The sequence below is a fragment of the Pundamilia nyererei genome, unplaced genomic scaffold, assembly GCF_000239375.1.
Source record: "Pundamilia nyererei isolate P.nyererei 1_Seehausen unplaced genomic scaffold, PunNye1.0 scaffold00035, whole genome shotgun sequence".
Lineage (NCBI taxonomy): Eukaryota > Metazoa > Chordata > Actinopteri > Cichliformes > Cichlidae > Pundamilia > Pundamilia nyererei.
The window spans coordinates 2,784,931-2,796,635 of NW_005187436.1; the positions used below are offsets into that span (position 1 = coordinate 2,784,931).

At 42.6% G+C, this 11,705-nt stretch overlaps 1 protein-coding gene across 1 annotated transcript in view; it reads left to right on the top strand.

Moving 5' to 3' along the window:
• roraa (RAR-related orphan receptor A, paralog a) overlaps positions 1-11,705 on the top strand; it is a 185,489-nt gene that overhangs the window by 127,119 nt on the left and 46,665 nt on the right. The gene's annotated exons all lie outside the window — the stretch shown is intronic.

An 11,705-nucleotide genomic window follows, 5' to 3' on the forward strand; every position in this document is an offset into this window, starting at 1 on the left:
CTATTTGCTTGTCTGGAGGGGCTATGGTATTTTTTTTAATTTATTTTTTATTTTTTTTATGCGTGTGTCAGTGTTCATGTTTGTGTCAGGATATCTTCAAGGTAGAACAGAAACGCTTTGACCCGCCATCCACCACCCCGCTATCTTAATTAGTGCGGCGCTAAGCACCTCTACACTGGAAGGGGGCTCAAATCAAAGAGCATGATTTAGGAGTCTTGGGTTCAAAGCCCTGGGCAGAGACTGGACTACGCTGTCTCATTTCAGTGAGAAATATTCAAATCTTATCCATGTGCGGAAATCAAAGTAAAGCCCCTTAACAAGTAGTTGATTGCTGTGCCTTACAGACAGGAAGCGGCTGTGGAGCCTCGTCAGAGCTGCGTGCACAAGAAGAAGTTCAAGGGCCAGTTAATGGTCATTGAGAATGCGGGCGGACGGTCTGAGAAGCCTGGTGATTATATGGCTGGTGGAGTAATAATGAGGGAGATGGCTCTGCCCTGCATGGTTATAGCCAAGATGTAGATCTATTTCTGTTCCCGGAGTGAAAACATTGGCTTCCCCAATACGCCAGTCCGCGCTGCCACTCGTAATGTGAGCTTGGCAGCCTTGATTTCATGTGCATATGTGTGCAAGTATGTTAGTTTCTGTGTGTGTGTTTAGGAGGTCTTCTCGGTCCAACCCGGACCACAGGGATGGGCTGTGTCTCTGACTAACTCCCCACTCTGCCTGAGTGATCAAACTGCTGGAAGCTCCCCGCCATGCCAGTCCCCTCATCAATATAAATTACAGGGGCAGCTGTTCACTGGCAGACTCCTCTCCTCTCCTTTCCTCGCCTCTCCTCTCCTCTCCTCTCCTCTCCTCTCGTCTCTTCTCCTCTCCTCTCCTCTCGAACCCCCTTCATCGCTAATCATTGAGCCATCAGAAAGTGAAGTATTCTAGATGAAAACAGATACTTATATCATTGTGTCATTGACTGTAATGTCCTCTCCCCATTCAGGACTTACATAGATTTATTGTCTGAGCCTCTTTATCTGTCTCCCCCTTTCTTTCTTCATTTCCTCAAAGGGGCTGTCCCTCGCCATCACTTCTTCTTACAACAAAGCTTCAGTTCTGAGCAAGAAGTCAGCTGTGGTTTTCCTGCACCTTTCCCTGGCAGTTTTACATCTGTTTTATGGACTCTCTGAGTAGCAGTTGATTTACGCACTTGTGACAAATTAAAGGAAAACCCCGAATGCGTAATGTCTGATTCAACAGCGCTTTTGTATGCTGTTGGGGGATTTTGCTGGCTCCACTTGTCCTTGCTATAACCCCCCAGCACATTTCTTGTTGGTTTTTCCCTTTCATTTCTCCTTCCATCTTTATGTCTCAAACTGCCCATGTCAGGAAGAGGTGACAGTAAAAGATAATTAAATTTTGCACTTTTTCCCCCTCTTGCGTTGATGTTGGACACCAGATATGTCTCTTCACCTTCTTCTACCTCAGCGGGGCTGTTTTGCTGTGAGATGACTTCCTGTTTGAACCTGTTGAGAGAGATGGTGTGGAGCGGAGGCTCAGATGCAGTAGCTGATTACACTGAGATTAGGCGTCTCACCTCTAATCTACCATCAGCAGTCTGGGTCTCACAGCTCGAATAGCAGAGCACTAGCTAACACATACACACGCAGGTCGTGTGGACAGGATGCTCTTGCTTGAACAGAGCAGATCTGATGATTACTTAGAGCTAATCCTCCCTGTCTTTCTTACTTGCAGCTATAGATTTACAGTATACTGATTGTTTGATGACTGTTCAGACCATAATTCGCAGCAAGACAAAGATCTGCAAATCCACTTGTAGTTGCACAGCTTTATCTATGAAAGCATAAATAGAACATCCATAACAATATAATAACACCCAAATATATCTAAATAACAGAACCATCAGAGAGCCAGCACAGAAAATTTTTAAAAGTAGAAAACTCTTTGTATAGCTAATTTAGCTGAAAAATATATTATTCTTAATTAATCCTGTCATGGTATTGTGATATATTTATCAGTGTTTACATTAATATACCAGTGTCAGTGTGTAGCAGTCTATGTGTAATATATCTGACTGGGAATAGACTTACCAGAGGGAGGCAGTAGTACAAATGTAACCCGGGGAAAGGAGAAAAAGAGACAGACGATTTCCTTTCATCGGTCCACAGATACATTTTGGAGAGCCCCGCGTTTCTTTTCCCCCCTCACCCTATATTTATCTCCATTGTGTTGGTAGACTTCTCGCACTGATTGAGAAACATGGCCTCGCTCATGAATCATCATTTATTTACTAGCAGCTTTTATTGAGTTTCTCTCGTCAGCGATGTGCATTCACATACTAATAGTACGGCTAATCTGTTCCAAAAGAAACCCGATGATTCAGACTCTTCTGCGCTGCTTTCAGTTCCGAGTTACAGAGAAGTTATATCGCCCATTGATGCGCTCTCAAAGTTATAAGAGTCTGTAGACTTCATGTCTTTGTTTTGTGTGTGGGGTTTTTTTTCTTTTTCTTTTTACAGAACACTCTTAAAAGTTGACTGATACATGTTTTTTAAAAATATGCTAACAGCCTTATTAATCCAAATAATGCAGTCTGTCTTCACATAACACAATGACAGTTTTCGCCTTGTAAAGAATCTACTTTATTAAAAAAAAAATGCCATGGCAGATCCGGCTTGGATGTCTGAGTTGTAGAATGTTAATGCACTGGCTCTGTGAGTCGAGGTATTTTCAGCTAATCAAACATGAGATTTATGGTACTTAATAGTGCTGTACATTGCCAATTTAGGAGAATAATATGTCCCAGTTGCTGTCTAATTTTGCTTGGCAACAGGCGCACTCCTGTGGAATCGCCCAGGGCAGTGTGAGTTGTCTCTGCATAGCTCAGTGTTCCATGCTCAGTGGTTGTTTGAAGGTATTTCATCACATTGTTGCCTTGATTCAGCTCTGTGGGGATTTGTTAGTTGCACTCATGTGGGAAGTGCATCCAGTACATTGTTAAGCTAGGGCTGATAATGAAGATCAGCCAGCCAGAGTCCCCTGAGCTAAGCGGAGAGAGATAGTCTAGTGAGACGCGCTGCTACAGACATAGTGGAGCAGGACGAGCGCACGCAGCAATACATACAGACACAAAGGAATCATCAGCACAAAAACATACAACACCGAACCGCGCTGTACTGTGGTGCACTGAAAAACACAATGCAGTACAGAGTATTGCATAGGTAGATTATGAAATCCATTATAATCTGTTCTTCTTACCGGCCATTTTCCTGAATTTGTTAAATTGGCATTATGATGTTTAAACATTAGTTGAGCAATAACGCAGTCATTTTAATATTGTGGGGTTTTTTTTGTTTTTTTTGTTGGATGTGAAATTGACAATAAAAAGGGCCTCACAACACACCACCTCTATTTCACTGGAAAGTTATTTGATTCTCAGCATGGTACTAGAACTGGTTGTTTCCTCTTCTCCCACAGCAACATTGAATGCTTAAATTGACACAATATTTTTCTCTCTCTGTGTACTGTAGGTTATGTTTTCGTCTTACTCTATTTGTTTGTTCCACAAAGGGAGTATTTTCTTTTTGGACATTTTGGTTTAATCTATAATAGATGGCTTTTTTTTTCTGAAATAGGTCAGTGTAATCACAACAGTGAGGGATGGACAGTCACTGTAACAGGGAAATCAATAGAGCTATCTATTTGTCGTAAACCAGGCCAACATGATTTTTCTCTATTTTTTCCCTCCTGCCTTGTCTTTTCCTCTCCGACTCAATATGGCAGGTCCTCATTTTTCAGTAAAAGCATTACGTCTGCCATTTTGTAAAATTGCAAATGGCCTTTTGTGCGTGCACTTTCTTTGCATAAGTTTCTGGATGTAAAGTCTCTTCGTCTTATCACCTCCGAGGGGCCCTGCTTGTTTTCTAAGGGGAAGTGTGGTGAGGGGAGCCGTAGGGGTGCAAGACCGCTTCTTGTCGGGGGGGTTGCTCTGCTTTTGTTGGCGCATAATCTGGTTCTTCTCGTGGTGCCGGCTCTTTCAGAAAATTTGAGCTTGAGTGAAGAGACACCTCGTCAGCTTTTCCTCACCTTTTTTTCTTCCTCTTCCTTTTGTGTCTCACACAAAACCGAAAGCACTGTCTTGAAGTGTTGTCAGACCGGAAAACAAGAGTAAGTGACATGTGACAAGGACACAATGCTCGGATGGGCCAGCCAAAGTAAGTGGCCCCATCTGCTGCGGGCGATTTCTCTTATGCCGGCTGTCTGCCGCCTCAGGTGAAAGGGGCCAAGGAGCGAGGGGCTGTGCTGGGATGGTGGCTTCTGCCAGGCGAAGCAGTTGGCATGGCTGGGAGGGCACGGCTGGCCTCTCGCTCGCTGCGGCACGCAGTCAGCCAGCATTTGCAAAAGCGCAGGTTAGCCGTCTCTCATCGGGTTTCCAATGCCTCATCACTTTCCTATGGTGTATACACACTCGGCATAGGACAGGAGTGTCAGCATGTAATGAAAGGTTTGATTCATGGAGGGCGACAGCTGCAGAGGTCACAGAGCTCTATAAGATATGATCCTCACTAATGCTGATGGGGAAATTTTAAATGATGGGTCCATAATTTGACGTGCCTTCCTCAGCTTTCACTGAGCTCTTCATTGATCAGTGTGTTTATAATATTGTTGGTCTTTTCATAGAAGTTATGCAAAAGGAAAGTGAAGCAAAATCTATTTTCTACTCTTTTCAATTTTTTAGCAATAAAAATCGACAGTTTCGTGCATTAACAAAAACAAATATAAACAAATATGTGCCATCAAAACAGCTACTGCATCATGAAAGGAAAAAAGATAATTTCAAGTGAGGATCAGAACTTTACAACAAATAAGCTGTTCAAAAAGTAAAGGAGAGGAGGGAAAATAAACTTCCTACACAGAGACGAAAGCAGACGTGCTCACAAAAGCTTTTGGTGATGTTATACATTGACATTTGTGCTGATCGCATTGTGCCCATTTTGTTGAATCTGCTTTATTAGAGGAATGCTGTTTTTTTGTTTTTTTTCCACGTTGCTATTAATTTGTGTTTCTGTGGGTGTGCAGCGCGAGAACAGAGAGATGTGGTTAACCCATTGTGAAGTTAGCCGTCATCATTAAGATTCAGGAGATAACAGGCATGCGGATTTCTACTGCTCAGCATTATAGGATCCCAGACATCAAAGGCAGGTTTTCATTCTACTGTGTCTGCTGCATGGTGAAGGAAAGAAGAAGAAAAAAACAGGTAAGGAGATATGGAGTCAGGAAAATAAAGCAGATTTTGAGTGGAAAGGAGCGCGTGTATACTGTACAGAGGTATGCAGAGGCAGGTGACACAATACTCAGTGATCTGTTTGATGCCTCAGATGGTCCCTCCTGCATAGTTAGCCCTTTGCTAAATTGGCATCCACTCTGATTAAGTGGCACAGCCCTTAATAACACCATGGTTGACCTCAAACTGGCTTACTTTTAAAGATCAAGTTCATTCCTCAATGTGGTCATTAAAGTTCAGGTGACTCAAAACAATTCATTTGTGTTGTTTTGGTCATTATTTGCCATCTCTGTATTTTTACCGTACCTGCAACACAATTTTCTGTGTATACCTCCTCCTTTCATTTGTAATCGATATATAAAAGTGCTGTGAATATTTTTTTTCTTTGTACAAATCTTGTAATAATATTTCCAGGTCTGTTACACAGATATAACAATGAAGTTCCCCTTAATTCAGATTACTTTGTCAGTCAGCGTGGTGCCATTATGTGCCATTACATCAGTGTGAGCTGTTCTACAGTGAGAGTATTGAATGTACAAGAGCGAGAAATACGCTGTTCTCCAGTATTGTGCTGGATTACAGAATCAAGGTCGACTCACAAGACACAGAGCAGCATTATCCCTTAATCCTGTGTTTTGGTTTCAAATAGCCTTTTTACACCTAATCTTCACAAGTAAAATGACAAACATGAATACAGAGGTAGGTATTTAAATGTGCATTACCTGCAATGTTAAGGTCAAAGGCTTACGCTGACTCAAAGTGGCTGTATATTTTGTGACGGAACAGACAGCCATTTGTTATTTTGTTGCTGCTTTATTACGGAATACTAGGGAGTCTTGTGATGAAATTCCCGCAGGGAGTTTCAGATGGGTAAGTGTGGGAACTTTTTATCCAAACTGCGACTCGGAGCTTGTTTGTTTTTGTGCCATTTTCTTTGTAAAAACGTTCAATGAAAATAAGATTTCCGCCTCACTTTAACCTCTCAACAAGTTGTGGCTTTCCGTACTTGGCCGCTCAGAGGACGGGCTTCACTGAGTCAACAGATATAGCGACTATAGCGAAGGCTGTGCCTCCCCTTGACCAAACTGGTCTTAGTGTGTCCGTCAGGCTCAGCTGTGGCAGAGCTGGAGGAAACTTAAAGGTGCTGTGAAAGACTAAAAGTGGGCCAGCCGCTGCTGCCTCCTGTTGACCTACCTTGTTCAGAGGGTCCAGGTACAGACTGATGACAGGACTCCTCCTCAGCGGACCACATTACTAATGTGTGAGGGTGCAAGAGGAACACATCCAATGATGAATCACTCCCCTGCACCCATGGCATCCTCATAAGTCAAGAGTAAAAGTGTTGAGAGTGCGCTCAGTAAAGAGATCCTTCGCACTGTCCACCGTAGAGCAGCTCGATCCCGGTCCGCTGGAAGAAGGGAAAGGGGGAAGGCTAAGTGGTGCACATCACGCATAGCCTGAAGATCTCCCTCAATCTTGAGGAAAAACATTAGTCCCTCGAGTGGGTCACTTGGTTTTTTTTTAAAGCTCATAGAACTCAGGAAAAGTTACTTTCATGCTTGACCAGAGCTGTATTTTAATAAATGAGAGTAATCTACATTGTGTTGATGTGGAATGCCTCCCTGGACCTACATTACCAGAAGTCACAGAGAGAACATTAAATGTGTGTTAGTTTAAGCTAAAAGGGTTTTCTTCTGAGGAACAAAAAGGCGCTCCCTCATTATTCACTTTGTTGTTTCACAACTTTGTGTGTGTTTTTTCTTTGGAAACAACTTTTTGGATGCAAATCTTGTACATCAGGTTGCTCCTCTGTTGTCTTCTTCTAGCTTTGAGCCAGAAGGTTAAACTATTTTAGTTTACACGCCTGCCTCCCCCTAGAGCTGATGTCAGGCTTTACTGGTGATGTTGGGGGAGTGAGTAAGTTTGGCGCTAGGTAATACATCAAACACACCAGGGGGTCTCCCTGGTATGCTCCTCAATAATGAAGTTCATTCGTTAACTTCTCCCTCAAAGGCCAAGTTCCCCCGCTGCCCTTTTCAGCAGCCATTGCAACTCTTACCAGAGTCACCCTACTAACAGAGTGAGAAAAAAAAACATCATCATGCTTTTCTCCTTGACAGACTCAGTGGTTGCCTTTGCAGAGCATGAAGAATAAGCAGCTCCATTACCAATCCCTCATGCCTGGTTATAGCCATAATTATCACAGGGAAAATGACCTCCTCTGTTTGGTTTGCCGTAGAGGGGCTGCGCCTTCCTAATCACCTCCTTCTTCCCTCCTATCGTCCTCATGCCATGGAGATGGAGCTGGTTTTGGGGGAGTCTTGCCAGTTCATTAGAATTCACAGGGTTCCACCTCCCTGCCTAGCCAAGCTAAGCCTCTCACACAGGCTGCCATGCCTGTGATAATCTCCTCTCCTCGTTCCCTTTCGCTTCTTCTTTCTCTATCCTTCTATTCCTTTCCTTTCTGTCCCCAAGGGCAGCCTCACACAAAAGAGATGCAGTACAATTCATTGATAAATCTGATTTCTATTGACCTATTGAAAAATTGTTCCGGGAGATGTGTGGTAGCGCTCCGGCAGTGTCCACGGGCTCACTTTGCCGCCACATTTCCATATAACAAAATAAATAAATAACCCGATTTATACTGGTTACTTAAATGACGGCCTCTATTCAACAGCTTTGCGTGTGAAGTTGGTATTTTTTTCAAGGCTGATTCGACCAATTGAACATCCATTTAATCACTTTTTCTTACTCTAGAAACACCCAAAATAACCAGAAATAGCCTCGCTTTAAATCTTAAATAACAAGCAAATAAAAAGGCAGCTGAGAGCAGTTCTTTTCCATTGTAATTTATATTATTGTCCCCATCATCTTGTCATCACCACATCTGTACCTTGAGGAGATCATTTAATGTGGAACAGGCATGTAAGGATGCCTTAAATGAAGCGAGACTTGGTCAGTCCGTGGAGAATAAATCGGCTTAGCTGTAAAAGTGACACAGTACTTTTAATTTGTTTGACAAAAACGTGATGATTCAGTTGATTCGGAAAACTGGACTTGTTCTTTTTCCTTCAAAAAATATTTAAATGAAGTCTATAAATAACTACCTGTAAAACAAAAGGCTATAGCCCTGTCAGCCATTCACTATAAGTGCTGTGTTGTTGATTCTGATTACATGACAGTTGACAGGTGTATACTTCACCTATGTAGGAATGAATTGCTTTCATGCCTTTTGCTTTTGACCCTACTATTCTATAAATATTGTGTTTGTGTGTATTTGTATTTAGAGACAGACTAGGGCTGATCTGGCCCTGGGGCTGCTGTGCATACAAAGGAAGGGCAGTGTATATCGTCATCTGATCTGAGAGGAACTTTAAAAATTTCAAAAGTACATTACTTACCTGCAGCTGCTACTTTGCTTAGAGGAGACATATTGCACTGCTTTGTGGAAAATCCATTAGCGGTAATGAGTTAACAGCATTTCCTGTAGCTACACGTGCTATGAAATGCTGGCACAGCAGTGGCATGAATGGTTTTAAATTCACACCTTTCTTATTTAAACTTGTCTTTAAATGCAACCCTCCGCAGTGCTCTGGACGTAACCCAATAGTGTCCTCTATTTTCACTGAAATAGGTATTTCCTTTGTTGTCTGTGTGATTTATTGAAGTCTTCCCACAAGTGGAAGCCCCCAGGAAATTGCCTGGAATGGCCTTAAATTGGTTTATGATTGCGTGGTGTGGGCCGGTGCTGTTATGGTTCTAATATTATGCCCTCCACTCCTTGGCATCTATATTAAATTGATCTGTATTGTTTTCATGGAGTGCCTGTTGGAGCTTGTTAATTCTGCCGCTGCTTCAGGCAGGTGGTGTAGCTCCAAACACCCAGGTGGCGCGGTGGAATATAAGCCTCGGCTCTCTAAAATATCTCACATGACTGGGACGCAAAATGAGTAAGTCCAAAAGTGTTTATCTTGCGGGGTTAACGGCTGCGGAGCGGAACACCACGCAGCCGACTGGGTCCGCGCTCTTAAGAGGCGAGTCCAGAGTTGTAAGAGTTAACGTGGATCAGCTGCATGGTGAGCCTGTGCAGGGAATGGCTACTGACAGACTGCTAATGAGGCCATTATCAGGTCTCGTCCTCTTCTCTTCTCCCGGGGCACCGGTGGATGTTCTGTACCACATCTCAATTGAATTTCATTCCACAGGGCTTGTTTACGGTAAATACATTTGCTTGAATTAATCCACGAGGAGTGTGAGATACATGACTTGGCCAGTCTAAATGCAGAAATTTACTGTGTTGTGTCCGCTTCAGTTCAGTGTCAGCATCCACCACCAAGACTTTTTTTTTCCCCCCTCAGGGATATAAAGAAATTATCAGCTAAAACAGTTCTATTGAGGGCTCCACATCGCTGCATTAATACCCATAGACAGCTGACCATCAGTCCCTCTGTGGCTTAATCAATACCCTAATGAGCAACTATCAGCAGCGTATTGGCATACTGTCACTGGTAATGTGAAGCAGTCAAGGAAGTGTGTGATCAAAAGCTAATGAACCAGCCTTGCTGGAAACATTTGTCCTTAGGGAAGCTTCGGCTTTTAAGCACAATTATATACAGTTGGAGGCACTATATTTGTTGCATGGCTGACAGACAGAGCAGCAGCAGCAGCGTCGTTTTCCAGTTTCACTCTGTATGATCCACATAAACACTGTCAACTGTTCTTTTATTGAACATTTTTTTTGCATTGCAAGAAAGCTGAAAAGGAGGACTGAGTGTACAGTGTGATCCTTATTTAACCTTGCAATTTACACAAAAGCTCTGTATCTTGTGTTTCGTTTTTATGTAGTTTTTTTTTCATATTAATTATATATATATTTATATATATATAGAGAGAGAGAGTTACACGTCTCTATTTTGCTGTAGCATTTAACTTTGTTTTCTTTTCTTTTCTTTTACGAGGAAACAAATAGGTTTTATTAGAAGCACGGCTATTTCATTTTCATGGTTATTTTATGAACCTCTCTCTCTTGTCAGAAGCTATTCGTCACATTCACGCTGCAGAAACATAATGTAGAAAGCATGCACTCCTTTCAGCTCTCTCCTGATGCTCAGGTTGGAGTACTGTATGGGTGTTGTCCTTCTCTATGTCCCTGCTATCATATTGTGCTTGTTTGTTTCCCCTTAACGGTACCTCGGTGTTATGTCCCAGTGTGTCGCGCCGTGCTCGGTTCCAGAGAGTCTGATGCAGCAGCCAGTTTCTGAGAGACAACCACAGATAGTGACAGTTAAACCTGCTTGTGCGTGGGCCTTCGCCCTCTGACTCATCTGTTGAACTTTGAAGATCTTGCGGGGAGATGCCTACATCAAAATGAGAGGACTGTACCTTCTGTTACATCATATTGTTTCGAATAGTTTGCCGTGCATGCGTGTCTGCATCTAGTTTGTATACCAGGCACGCTCCATTTGATTCTATCAGCCTCTGAATGATATTTTGCCCATTAGACAGTGTGCAATAAGAGACCAGTGTTGACACAACCTGAGTTAATGTGTTTAGAGACTCTAATGGATCATAGAGGTGCTAATGAAACATTGTCATGGGAAGATTTATGTTGCAAGCTGCTGAGTTCTCATTTCCATTTTATATGTGGTTAGATGTACCTTTATTCAATGAGCAGTACACAGCGGAAGACACCAAATGAATATAGATATTTCAAGTGTAACGTGGGAATAAATAATTCAATTTCATGTTGCAACTGCTTTGTTAAGCAGTCGTAACAGGAGGCAATTCTCTATAATTCTGTGGCGTGGATACAGTGGGGTTAATAAAAGGTTTAGTAAAATGAAACAAATATAGAGAAGTTGAGAAAACGAGGGTGTAAAATTCACATTTCTACATGTGAAATATTGACTTTGTAAAAAAAAAAGTAAAAAAGAAATGTAAAAAAAAAAATCACTAGTTTCTTTTTTAGATGTGAAATATTGCAGTGTTTGAAACCGAAGCTGTGTGATGTTTGTCTTCAGACAAGATGATACCAGCACCAGCTTATTCGTGGAAATGCCAAATGGTTATTGGCCAAGGCTGGATTGCAGTAAAACCAGAATATTGTATCAGAGAGAGGCAGCTGGTTAGGAGTCAGAACAGATTATCATATGAGAGAGGATGAGTGAGGAGGAGGAGGGGAGGAGAGGATCGGAGAGAGAGGGAGCGAGAGAGAGAGGTAGAGACTGGAATGGAAAGCAGGGGGCGAGAGTGAGGGGCAAAAAGGAGGACGAGACGGAGAAGTGATACCAAGAAACTCATCGCCTGGTCGCGATGGGGTGGGGGGGATCATCCAAAAGCCTTCCGTCAGTATCTATATCGCCTCCTTCACCTGTCTGAAGGGGTGTGTGTGTGTGTGTGTGTGTGTGTG